This window comes from Trachemys scripta, chromosome 1 (assembly GCF_013100865.1).
Source record: "Trachemys scripta elegans isolate TJP31775 chromosome 1, CAS_Tse_1.0, whole genome shotgun sequence".
Classification (NCBI taxonomy): domain Eukaryota; kingdom Metazoa; phylum Chordata; order Testudines; family Emydidae; genus Trachemys; species Trachemys scripta.
The window spans coordinates 205,805,121-205,819,810 of NC_048298.1; the positions used below are offsets into that span (position 1 = coordinate 205,805,121).

A 14,690-nucleotide genomic window follows, 5' to 3' on the forward strand; every position below is an offset into this window, starting at 1 on the left:
CACATCTTCTCCTGACCTTCTTTATGCCCTTCTTATTTTTATATATTGTATACTTTGTAAAACACGATTCAGTGAACTAGTCTGTGTAAGTCGCTAAGCTTTCTCTGGCTATGGTAAGGTTTTTATACTGCCACCCATCACCATAGTCTCTGAGCCTTCTTTATAAAATGGACTTCTTGATGTAAGGGGCTCTTCTCCCTTTTTGGTACACAAAATACTCTTCTTTGGGGTAGAGTTATGTTTTGTTTCTTTGGTTGCTTTGTAATTATGGGGAGGTATTAGAGACATTGAATTTTAGGGGGACAGGATTAGTGTTGTGAGCATTATTCTTGTTACGGTTTTCCATAGAGGAAGGTTTCTAAAGATTTAGAAGCATTTCCTAAAGATAGTCAGACCTTGGATTGGCTGGATCTCCTCTGGAAGTTAGCAGGAACTAGTATCCTATCATGCCAAGCTTCAGTTTAGCATCCTCTCTTGACTTTAAGGCTCCATCTAATTTACTTTTGTAGTGATAGCAGGGCAAAGCTGGTCAATTTGCTTTATCCTAGATACGGAATCATGTGAGTCTTTGCTGAGTCTATAAAAATTAATGTATATTGCACATGCCATTTTCCCCTTTTGTTTCCTATTCTAGTATATGCATGTAATGTGGTTTAGATTGCTAAGAAGTATCTGCATAATATATATTCTGTATTTTTGTGGCTGACAGTGACTTAGGTTTTGAGAGAGATATGCCAGTAGAAAGGTAACTATGTTAGTAGGAAGGGATTGACTAGAAACGTGCTTACAGTATGGCTCTTCCCTCAGATTATTTTAGTAGGGGAACATTTGACTTCTACACACGCCTCAGGAATTCTCAAACACACCAGTTTTCTGCAGCACTAATTGCATGGAAGACTGGAGTTATATGTATAGTAATTTCTTGTAGGAAAGCATTGATTTTTCTAAACACTTAATTGAAAAAATAATATTGTGTATGCCTTTCAGTTTTCTCTAGCCAAATCCTTCTGTCCTGTATTGGGTGTTTAAGAGGCAGCAGAGTTGAGATCTGAGAGGCAATGAAGAGACCGGGTAGCATGGGAGCTGCACAGCCAATGTTCCCACACTGTCAGCTGGAGGGGAAAAGGAACTAGAAGAAAGGTGGCAGGGGAAAGGATCAGAGACAGAAAAGAAAGTGCATTAGATGGAGAGAAAAGGAAGAGCAAGTGTGGGGAAGGAGAGGGTCATGATGGACATTTACAGGGAAAAGAGAGAGGAGGAAAGCTGTTGGCTCCTACAGCCCAGGATGCCAGCCTCCATCACCCACTTGTTAAATTTTTAAACAAGCACCTTTGTGTTTTCTCCCATGCTGCCCCTCATCCTTGGGAGGAGCTTCCTAAAAACATGTGCTAAATTCGTTATTAGCCTCCTCCAAATCTGTCCTCAAAACTCTATATTTGCTGTGATGCCTACAAATAGCTTGACAATGGTGTGGTCACTGATGTGCCGAGATCACTGCCTGTCGTGCTGACCAATACTGTCTCATTGTTTCCTTATATTCCCATGTCTGTCTGTATCCATCTGTTTTCTCTAGTCTTATAATCAGATCATAAATTCTTTGGCACAGGACCATTTTTTGTTCTGTATTTGTACAGCAACTATCACAATGGGGTCCTTGTCCATGACTATGGCTTACATGTGTAATAATAATAATTAATAATAATTAACAATAATTAATAATAGGAAGGCAAAGAGGAAAATATAGGAAGTCAGACAGAAAATGAAGGGACATAGAAGTAAGGGGTCATCAGCAGATTTGAAAAGCAATAAAGTGAAGTAATGGTCTACATCAAGAGGGTGAAAGATGTGGAGTTTTCTATGCTATTAAATTCAGCTTCCTCAAATATAAGAAATATAAACAGGACACTAGAGGTACCCTTATTTGGGTGTATTGCCATGACCTGGAAAAACAAAAGTAAAGAAAGCTGCAGGAATGTGATCAGTTGAAAATACATGTTGATGAATAACAGAACCTGTTTGCTGGGTGAATTCAATGAGCAATGGCATTATGCAATGATGAGATAATTCCTCTGGAAGTGAAGGTGGCATAGAGCCACTAAGTCAACTCTACATATGCCACCTAGGGATCCCCTTACACAATGAAATCTCCAGGTGTCTGGTTAATCCTGCTCTTCAACTGCTTTGAACCACTGAAGCAGTTCAAGAAGCCAGCATGAGGCTCAGAAACTCTCTGTTTCAGTCTATCGCTGTATCTCAGTCCACCATGTGTCTATTTTAAGCACTTAAAATATATTTATCACTACAGTAGCTAGACTTCTTTCATGATCTGAATCCTAATGGGGCAATCAAATAGAACGACTAAACGCTGGGACTTACTTCCTATTCTATACCCTCATTGGATCTCTCCCACTACTAATCGCCCTCCTCTCCCTACAAAATCAAATTGGCACACTATCCACTCACATAATCCAACTCAACCAACCTACCATATCAAACACATGAGCCCATACAACATGATGATTTGCATTACTAACTGCCTTTATAATCAAAATGCCACTTTATGGGCTACACTTATGACTACCAAAAGCACACGTAGAAGCCCCAATCGCAGGATCAATAATCCTAGCAGCAGTACTACTCAAATTAGGGGGATATGGAATCATTCGAATTATACCAACACTAAATCCTCTGTCAAAAACACTCCCCTACCCATTTATAGTATTAGCATTATGAGGAGTAATTATAACTGGTTCAATCTGCCTACGACAAACAGATTTAAAATCATTAATTGCTTACTCATCAGTAAGCCACATAGGTCTTGTTATTGCTGCAACACTAACACAAACCCAATGAGCATACACAGGTGCTATTACACTTATAATCGCCCATGGACTAACATCATCAATACTCTTTTGCCTAGCTAATACAAACTACGAACGAACTCATAGCCGAACACTACTATTAGCCCGAAACATACAACTACTATACCCCTTAATAGGCCTATGATGACTACTCGCTAGCTTAGCCAACATAGCCATTCCACCAACCATTAACTTAATAGGAGAACTAACTATCATCACCTCACTATTCAACTGATCAAACATTACAATTCTAATAATGGGTTCGGGAATCATCATTACCGCTACATACACCCTATATATATTATCCACAACACAATGAGGGGGGACACCATCATACATCAAAACAATACCACCAACCCATACACGAGAACACCTTCTCATAGTTCTCCATACCCTCCCTATAATACTACTAGTAATAAAACCAGAACTAATCTGAGGGACTTTTCACTGTTAATATAGTTTTAAAACAAACATTAGACTGTGGCTCTAAAAATAGGAGTTCAAACCTCCTTATAAACCGAGAGAGGTGTTTCACAATAAGAACTGCTAATTCCTATACCTGAGAATAATTCCCTCAGCTCCCTCACTTTTAAAGGATAGAAGTAATCCATTGGTTTTAGAAACCATCCACCCTTGGTGCAAATCCAAGTAAAAGTTTATGTGTCTAGCCAACACATTCCTCCTATTAGCACTACTCACACTAGTAATACCACTTATTGTCTCATTATTCCTGTCAAAAACATGACTTATTCTAAAAACAGAATCAACTGTAAAAACAACATTCTTCATCACACTAATTCCACTACTCCACTCAATACTATTTCCTGAACAAACCCTCTGTGACGTAACTTTATTAGGCACATCCTTATTTTCTATCAAACTAAACTTCATTCACGACCAATATTCCGCCATATTTATACCAATCGCCCTATATGTCACATGAGCTATCCTACAGTATTCTCGCTGATATATAATAGGGAATCTATATATCGACAAATTCTTTAAATACCTACTAATCTTCCTAATAGCCATAATAATTTTAATTACATATAACAATCTATTCCAATTTTTCATTGGCTGGGAAGGAGTAGGAATCATATCCTTTTTACTCATTGGCTGATGACGTGGCCGAGAAGAGACACTCTTATCAGCCTTAATAGCCATTATCTACAATCGCATCGGTGACTTAGGATTATATATCGGCATGTCCTGACTCATTGCAAACACAAACTCATTAAATTTTCAACCGCTCTCATATACTAACCCCCCTTCTCTACTAACACTTCTAGCTCTCATCCTAGCTGCAACTGGAAAATCAGCCCAATTCGGACTTCATCCATGATTACCAGCAGCTATAGAAGGCCCAACCCCAGTCTCAGCACTACTACACTCCAGCACTATAGTTGTCGCCGGCATTTTCCTACTTATCCGAGTACATCCTTTACTAGCATCCAACAATAAAGCTCTCTCTATTTGCCTATGCTTAGGAGCTATTACCACATTCTTCGCATCCTTATCTGCCCTATCCCAAAATGATCTTAAAAAAATTATTGCTTACTCTACAACAAGCCAACTTGGCCTCATAATAGTCACCATCGGCCTAAACCAACCAGATTTAGCTTTCCTACACATCTGCATACACGCATTCTTTAAAGCCATATTATTTATATGCGCAGGCTTTATCATCCACAGCCTAAACAATGAACAAGACATTCGAAAAATAGGAGGACTGCATAAACCCCTACCAATTACCTCTGCATGTTTAACTATCGGCAACATAGCACTCATGGGTATACCATTTTTAACCGGATACTACTCTAAAGATGCCATCATTGAAACTATATCAACATCATACTTAAACACCTTCGCCCTACTTATAACACTAATAGCAACCTCATTTACTGCACTCTATACGCTACGAATTATATTACTAGTGCAAACAGGACACCCCCAACAAAACTCCACATGACTCCTACATGAAAACATTCCCACAATCATAAACCCAATTACTCGCCTTGCCACAGGCAGCATTGTAGCCGGATGACTAATTACAAAAAACATTCAAATATTTAATACACCAACAACAACCATGCCAATATGAATTAAAATTGCAGCATTAACAGTAACAGTTATCGGCCTCCTAGTTGGATTTAAAGTAGTGTGTATAGCCACTAAAATACCAATAAAACCTTCCAAGACTTGCGACCCAACCAGCATAGCCGCCTATCTCAACTACCTAGCCCACCGCAGTGTCTCAAAAAATTACCTAAAAATAGCCCAAAAAATTGCAACCCACTTAGCTGACACATCTTGATTCGAATATCTCGGCCCAAAAGTAACAGCCAAATGACAAAAAACCCCAATACGCTTTACTTCTTTAATACAAAAAGGCCTCATCAAAATTTACATAATCTCATTCCTCCTAACACTGTCAACAATAATTACCATAATTGTTGTATCAAGTATTATTAATTTCCTTTTTCCATAAACCCTACCAAGTAACCCATATAACTAATTCAATCAGTAGCATTACTAACCCTAGCTGGAAGAGGACATTTATATACCCATCTAATAATAGCTACTGATTAAAATAACCCACAATATCTAACCCCTAATAGAATGCAACATCCCACAAGACAAGCCTCGCACCATCTCCAGCACAACAAATAATGTTAACAATAACCCTCAACCAGAAATCAAAAACATCACACTACCATAATAATAAAACCACGAAACTCCACCAAAATCCAAACGAATAACATATAATCCAACACCATCCGCCGTAGCTTCTCCAAATCCTTCCACACCGTACAAAAAAGAACCTATAACCACAAGACCTAAAACAAGCAGCACAAATCCCACCACATAAACCAACCCCCCCAAACTCCCCCAACCAACAGGATAAGGCTCAGCCACCAACGCAGATGAATAAGCAAAAACCACTAACATCCCCCCTAAATAAATTAAAAATAGCACCAAAGATACAAAAGATCCTCCTATACCAACCAACACCCCACATCCAGAAATTGCTCCTAAGACTAAACTGGAAACCCCGTAATAAGGAGACGGATTACAAGATACACCTACCATTCAAAAAACAAAGCAGAAGCCAAATAAAAACATAAAGTATATCATAGTTATTACTCGGGTTTAAACCGAGACCTGTGGTTTGAAAAACCACCGTTGTTTTCAACTATAATAAAACTAATGATCATAAACCTCCGAAAAACCCACCCACTAGCAAAAATCATCAACAACTCATTCATTGATCTACCAAGCCCCTCCAACATCTCTGCTTGATGAAACTTTGGATCCTTATTAGGCACTTGCCTAATTCTACAAACCCTTACTGGAATTTTCCTAGCTATACACTACTCCCCAGACATTTCACTAGCATTCTCATCAGTGGCCCACATTACCCGAGACGTACAATACGGATGACTTATCCGTAATATACATGCTAACGGCGCCTCCCTCTTCTTCATATGCATCTACCTTCATATTGGGCGAGGACTTTATTACGGCTCATATCTATACAAAGAAACCTGAAACACAGGAATTATTCTACTACTCCTAACAATAGCCACTGCATTCGTAGGCTATGTCCTACCATGAGGCCAAATATCCTTCTGAGGTGCAACCGTTATTACCAATCTACTCTCAGCCATTCCATACATTGGCAACATATTAGTACAATGAATCTGAGGCGGATTCTCAGTAGACAACGCAACCCTGACCCGATTCTTTACCTTCCACTTCCTCCTACCATTTACCATTATAGGTCTAACATTAGTACACCTACTTTTTCTACATGAAACTGGATCAAACAACCCAACAGGGTTAAACTCAAACACCGATAAAATCCCATTCCACCCTTATTTCTCATACAAAGACCTCCTAGGCATCATTTTAATACTAGCCCTCCTACTAACCCTAACATTATTCTCCCCAAACCTTTTAGGAGACCCAGATAACTTCACACCAGCCAACCCCTTATCCACCCCTCCACATATTAAACCAGAATGATACTTTCTTTTCGCCTACGCAATTCTACGATCTATCCCAAACAAGTTAGGTGGAGTACTTGCCCTGCTACTCTCTATCCTTGTACTATTTCTAATACCCACCCTACACACATCAAAACAACGAACAACCCAATTCCGACCACTTACACAAACCCTATTCTGATGTTTAATCGCTAACCTTTTAGTACTAACATGAATTGGAGGACAACCCGTTGAAAACCCATTCATTACAATTGGCCAAGTAGCCTCTATTCTCTATTTCTCAATCCTATTAATCCTCATCCCTGCCGCAGGCATAATTGAAAACAAAATACTAACTTAAAACATTCTAGTAGCTTAACCCATTAAAGCATTGGTCTTGTAAACCAAAGACTGAAGACTGCAACCTTCCTAGAATAGTCAAAAGAGAAGGACTTTAACCTTCGTCCCCAGCTCCCAAAGCTAAGATCTTTTATTAAACTACCTCTTGATGAGGTATATCGGGCATAAACGCTAAATACAAGCCCATTTTAATCTACCATTGCTCGGTAGAAGATNTAAACGCTAAATACAAGCCCATTTTAATCTACCATTGCTCGGTAGAAAATACCTATATAATACTCTCTATGTATTATCGTGCATTCATTTATCTTCCGTTAGCATATCTTTAACAATGTTACTGTTTAATTTGACATTTACATAAAGTCATTAATTTTACATAAAGATCATTACAACATGAATATTATACAAGTATTATTAATGAAATGGTTTAAGGACATAAACTTAAATAGTTATTCTACACCATGACTATCGCCACAGTACCTGGTTATCTATTAATCTACCTAATCACGAGAGATAAGCAACCCTTGTTGGTAAGATACAACATCACTAGTTTCACGTCCATATTATAGATGGCGTACATAACTGATCTATTCTGGCCTCTGGTTGTTTTTTCAGGCACATTGTACTAATAAAGTTCATACGTCTCTTTTTAAAAGGCCTCTGGTTAATGTGTTCTATACATTAAGTTTATAACCTGGCATATAGTGGTTTTACTTGCATATAGTAGTTTTATTTTTTTCTCTGTGTCTTCAGGCCCTCATACCTGATACCTGCCGATTTGATGAAACTGGACCCTCGTTCAAATTGGTTGGCCTTACATAATTGATATGGTATTATTTAATTAATGCTAGTAGGACATAAAATTTTGCAAAAACCTACGACAGTAATTTTAACCTAAACAGTTAAAACTACATATCTTATTTAACCTAAACCCCCCTACCCCCCATAGTAACTAACACCAGTCCGAATAGCCACTTTGTTCTCGTCAAACCCCTAAATCCGAGGGTAACTAAACTGACATAATGTTAATTATGGTACTAAGTTGAAATAAGAGTACCCATCGTGTATATAATATATTATATATATATATATATATATATATATATATATATATATATATATATGTTATTGTAGCTTATCATAAAGCACGGCACTGAAGTTGCCAAGATGGGTAGCCAATATACCCCAAAAACACAAAGATTTGGTCCTAACCTTACTGTTACTTTTTGCTAAACTTACACATGCAAGTATCAGCACACCAGTGAAAACGCCCTAGCAATCTAATAAGACTGAAGGAGCCGGTATCAGGCGCACCACGATAGCCCAAAACACCTAGCTTTAGCCACACCCCCAAGGGCACTCAGCAGTGATAAAAATTAAGCAATAAGCGAAAGCTTGACTTAGTCATAGCAAACATGAGCTGGTAAATCTCGTGCCAGCCACCGCGGTTATACAAGAAGCCCAAACTAACAGACAACCGGCGTAAAATGTGATTAAAACTTTTAACCCATAAAATTAAGGTGAACTACTTACTTCGCTGTCATACGCAAAAGTATACATTAACACACTATGAAAATAACCTTAATATAACGGAACTATTTGAACCCACGATCGCTAAAACACAAACTGGGATTAGATACCCCACTATGCTTAGCCCTAAACCTAGATATTTACATACAAAAATATCCGCCAGAGAATTACGAGCAAAAACGCTTAAAACTCTAAGGACTTGGCGGTACCTCAAACCCACCTAGAGGAGCCTGTTCTATAATCGATAACCCACGATCCACCTCACCATCTCTTGCCAACCAGCCTATATACCACCGTCACCAGCCTACCCTGTGAAGGATACAAAAGTAAGCGAAACAATATAAACCATTAACAAGTCAGGTCAAGGTGTAGCTAATTGAGATGGAAGAAATGGGCTACATTTTCTATACTAGAAATAACACTCACGGAAAGGAACCATGAAACAGTCCAGCAAGTAGGATTTAGCAGTAAACTGGGAACAGAGAGCCCAATTTAAACCGGTCCTGAGGTGCGCACACACCGCCCGTCACCCTCATCAATATAAACCAATAAACCATAAATAAACTATAACAAATAAAACAGATGAGGCAAGTCGTAACAAGGTAAGTGCACCGGAAGGTGTACTTGGAATATCAAAACATAGCTTAACAAAAAGCATTCAGCTTACACCTGAAAGATGTCTATTAAAACATGACTATTTTGAGCAATTAAACCTAGCCCAACAACAAACAATAATTCCACCAAACAATAATTACACTACCAAAAACTTAACCAAAACATTTTACTATCTAAGTATAGGTGATAGAAAAGTAAAACAGGAACAATAAAGACAGTACCGCAAGGGAAAGATGAAAAACATGAAAAACCACTAAGCAATAAAAAGCAAAGATTAACCCTTATACCTCTTGCATCATGATTTAACCAGCACACTTAAGCAAAGAGAACTAAAGTCTAAACCCCCGAAACCAAGTGAGCTACTGAAAGGCGGCCAATATCACAGGCTAAATCCGTCTCTGTGGCAAAAGAGTGGAAAGACCTATAAGTAGAAGTGAAAAGCCTATCGAACTTGGTGATAGCTGGTTGCTCAATAAATGAATATGAGTTCAGCCTTAAATCTTCTAAAAACAACCTAAAGTTTGCCTAAAAGAAAAGTTTAAGATATATTCAATTGGGGTACAGCCCAATTGAAAAAGGACACAACCTAAAATGGAGGACAAAACACCAAAATATACTACTCCGTAGGCCTTAAAGCAGCCACCATCAAAGAAAGCGTCAAAGCCCACTATTATGTAAATATTAACATAAAACTTTTATCCCCAAATAATACTGAGCCATTCTACCCCCATAGAAGAACTAATGCTAAAATGAGTAACAAGAAGAAAAACTTCTCTTACGCGCTAGCTTAAATCATAATAGATAAACTACTGATTATTAACAATCAATAATATATGAAACAACAACACTTAAAACACCATATAACCAAACTGTTAACCCAACACAGGAGCGCACATAAGAAAGATTAAAATCCGTAAAAGGAACTAGGCAAACTAAACGAGCCCGACTGTTTACCAAAAACATAGCCCCTAGCAACACACAAGTATTAGGGGTAATGCCTGCCCAGTGACACTGTTTTAAACGGCCGCGGTATCCTAACCGTGCAAAGGTAGCGTAATCACTTGTCTTCTAAATAAAGACTAGAATGAACGGCCAAACGAGGTTCTACCTGTCTCTTACAGATAATCAGTGAAATTGGTCTCCCCGTGCAAAAGCGAGGATAATCCTATAAAACGAGAAGACCCTGTGGAACTTTAAACACAAATCAACTACCATCAACACCAAACTAAGGATTTATAATCAACTAGTATATGATCCACGTTTTTGGTTGGGGCGACCTCGGAGTAAAGCAAAACCTCCGAAAAAAGAACACACTTCTTTAAACCTAGATTCACAACTCAAAGTGCTAACAGTAAAAAGATCCAATATATTTGATCAACGAACCAAGCTACCCCAGGGATAACAGCGCAATCCCATCCTAGAGCCCTTATCGACGATGGGGTTTACGACCTCGATGTTGGATCAGGACATCCTGATGGTGAAACCGCTATCAAGGGTTCGTTTGTTCAACGATTAATAGTCCTACGTGATCTGAGTTCAGACCGGAGCAATCCAGGTCGGTTTCTATCTATATGAACCTTGAGTTTTTTCTAGTACGAAAGGACCGAAAAGACAAGGCCTACATTAAAAACAAGCCTTACCTTACATTAGTGAAAACAACTAAACTGATAATTAAAGCAAAACCACAACCCCTAAATAAGGGTCCAATTGGCGTGGCAGAGCTGGGTAAAATGCAAAAGGCCTAAACCCTTTATCCAGGGGTTCAACTCCCCTCCCCAATTATAAAACCTTTACTATCCAACTTAATATCCCCACTCATATATATAATCCCAATCTTAATTGCTGTTGCCTTCTTTACCCTATTAGAACGAAAAGTGCTCGGATATATACAACTTCGAAAAGGGCCCAACATCGTAGGCCCATATGGACTATTACAGCCAGTAGCAGACGGTGTAAAACTCTTCATCAAAGAACCAATTTACCCACTAAATTCATCCACCACACTATTTATAATATCACCAATCCTGGCCCTATTATTAGCTTTATCAATTTGACTCCCACTACCCCTACCTTTCCCACTAGCTGACCTAAATCTAGGCCTCCTATTCCTAATCTCCTTATCTAGCTTCATAGTATACTCTATCCTATGATCTGGTTTGATTGCGCTATTAGATGTTGCTTATGGCATGAATGATGCTCTGCCATCCCCGTCTATCTTGACCGTGTACTCTATGCTGTTGAATCCTGGAATTTTCCCCTCTCTAAGGCCTGGTCTACACTAACCCCCCAAATCTAACTAAGGTACGCAACTTCAGCTACGTGAATAACGTAGCTGAAGTCGACGTACCTTAGTTCGAACTTACCGTGGTCCAGACGTGGCAGGCAGGCTCCCCCGTCGACTCCGCATACTCCTCGCGGTGAGCAGGATTACCGGAGTCGACGGGGAGCACTTCTGGGTTCGATTTATCGTGTCCAGACAAGACGCGATAAATCGAACCCAGAAGTTCGATTGCCAGCCGCCGAACCAGCGCATAAGTATAGACAAGCCCTTAGTAGTGTTTGATGGAAGGATTCTTTTGGTCAGTCCCTTTTGTGCATTCCTCCAGTTGTCCAATGGCATGCCTGCCATGGCAGACTCTGGCTTCATTTTTAACACATGTTCCAAACACTTCCCTCTTCTCTTCTGAATAACTTTAAAGACAAAGGTTGTTGAACTCTCTGACAAAGCTCAATGTTAAAAAATAATTCCATTTAATATCTGGTATTTTTCTAAGGCATTTGCTTTCAATGGCATTTAAACATCTGTCTGTACCTTTGGTGGATTTCCTACATTCACATCCATAGGTTAAGATGAAAACAACATTTGAGTTGAAAATTCATAGTTTGGTCCTTAAACTGTAGATTTTATATGACCAGATCTTGTATAACTCATAAATGCAGCTGCCACCTTGCAAGTTCATGACATTATTTCCTTGTAGACATCCCCATTGACTTGCATGTCACTGCCAAGGTAAGTAAATCAACTCACTTCTTTTACTCCTTCGCCACTCATGTTATTAGAAGTACATAAACAAACTTGGGGGGGGTTTCCAATTTTGGTCAATCTAGGCTACAAGAAGTCTTAATCCATTCCTGTTTGAGTTCTATGTATGAAAACTATAGTGGTTTCCATTAAATTTAATTAATCAGTTGTTAATCTGATTGAAAGCTGAGGGATCCAGTTATGTGTATCAAAAATAATCTTTATCAATCAATTTTGGTTTCTTTAATGAGGTAATACTGGATAATATACTCATTGGATATTGAAAATTGCTGTATAATTAACAACACCACAGTGCTGAATGATTTAAAAGGAAGAACCCAAACAAGGTATGATAATAAAAAAGTGGTTGCAACTAAAAGTTGTGGTACAATATCTGTCACCTCTACATTTTGAATGGAAGGATGGTCTTGTGGTTAAATCACTGAACTGAGACTAAGAAGATCCCAGCCCTGTCACAGATTTCTGTGTAACCCTGAGCAAAGTATTTAATCTTTCTAAGCATCACTTTCCTATCTGTAAAATGGAGATAAAAATACTTCCTGTTACCTACCTGTCGGTCTTGCCAAGTTAGACTGTGAGCTCTTCCAGGCAGGTACTGTCTGTCACTGGGTGTTTGTACAGTGCCTTGTACAAAGAGACTTCAGGCATTATGATAATACAGATAAATAATAATCTACTACAGAAACCCCTTCTAATAATCCAACAGATTTTCAAAAATGGCAAGCAATTTTGGGTCTCAGTTTTAGAGACATTTTAAAAAGGGGGTGATTTTCAGCCAAAAATTAAGTGTGGCCAGTGTACTGAAGTGTATGCCTTACAGAAATGCAGCTATGGATGCATGGTATATTGGTGGTAGCCAAATTACAATGAGTTTCCAAAAGTTCAGATGCTTTTCTGAAGCTTTTTGAAACTCTCTGATAAAAAAAAAAGTGTGTGTGTGTGTGTGTGTGTGTGTGTGGCGGGCTGAGAACAGTCTTTTTTCTGTGGGTGTTGATGCTTCCCATTTCCAAACAGATCAGAAATGCCACAAGAAAAGCCCCTCTTGTAATGTTTTGCTACTCATCCATCTGGAAAATCAGAGAAACCAGGAAGTTCAGAGAACAGTTATGAAGAGCAAAAACTCAAACATTTAACCAAACCAATTTGAACCTTGTTTTGACCCTGTTCTGTTTGGCTTCCTACTGGGTAAACTTTCGAGGGAATTCATTCAAACAAATCCATCCTTAATACACATGCAAAAATTTGTTCATCTATTTAGTTTATTCATGGACCAGTGTCGGTTTTAATAAAGCACCATGTGAAACCAATGGCCAGTTTACCTGCCCTTTCAGAACTCAAAGAAATCTTTTTTTAACAGTAAGCAGGGAAACAACTCAACACAAGTGTAAAGAATATGTTACACTCAGGGATCGGCAACCTTTGGCACATGGCTCTCCAAGGTAAGCCCCCGGTGGGCCAGGCCAGTTTGTTTACCTGCCGCCTCCGCAGGTTCGGCTGATCACGGCTCCCACTGGCCGTGGTTCGCCGCTCCAGGCCAACGGGGGCTGCGGGAAGCAGCAGCCAGCACATCCCTCAGCCCGCACCGCTTTCTGCAGGCCCGCAGCCCCCATTGGCCTGGAGCAGCGAACCGCGGCCAGTGGGAGCCGCGATCAGCTGTACCTGAGGACATTGGAAGGTAAACAAACCAGCCCGGCCCGCCAGGGGACTTACCCTGGTGAGCCGCGTGCCGAAGGTTGATGACCCTGCTTAAAGTACTAACCACCAGAACTTAACAATCAGTTTAGTCCCACTTAGAAAACTACAATAAAAACAATGCATCTTACAACCTTATGAAGTGCTGCCATGAACTGAGGCAGAAGAGTTTGTTCCACTGCAGTTGAGACACTCCAAGAATTTCACTCATAAATCACACTTTTAGGACATTTATACTATAAAAAGGAATAAAACTGGGCTGAAAGGTGCAGTAAACATCCTGTACTTCACAGAATGTCCTGTGTGACTCTGTGAACTAAGTCTGAGGGGTTTCTGCTGCAACTTACTTTGAGTCACTGCTCCCAAATTTGTTCCTAAAGTTGCATCCCCGGAGTGAGCCCTCCCTGCCCTTTCCCTGCTCCCTTATGGTCTGTTCCCATCTTTCATCTCAGCTAGCCTCCACATAGCTTATTCCAGCTCTGTGTTAGAATAAGTTAGGCATTTAGTTGACGGAGTATTTCCTTGGCTGGAGGGAAAGAGTAGTCCAGGACTGGAATGCAGCTGTGGATGGAACATGCTTCTTACTTTTTCGCCAGCCATGCT

The 14,690-nt window shown here is 39.5% G+C and overlaps 3 pseudogenes; all 3 read left to right on the forward strand.

The window, feature by feature from the left end:
• Positions 1 to 2,337: 2,337 nt before the first annotated feature.
• Positions 2,338 to 3,448, forward strand: LOC117877945 (annotated as a pseudogene).
• Positions 3,449 to 3,519: 71 nt separating this feature from the next.
• Positions 3,520 to 5,349, forward strand: LOC117877995 (annotated as a pseudogene).
• Positions 5,350 to 6,053: 704 nt separating this feature from the next.
• LOC117868713 lies at positions 6,054 to 7,377 on the forward strand (annotated as a pseudogene).
• Positions 7,378 to 14,690: the final 7,313 nt, after the last annotated feature.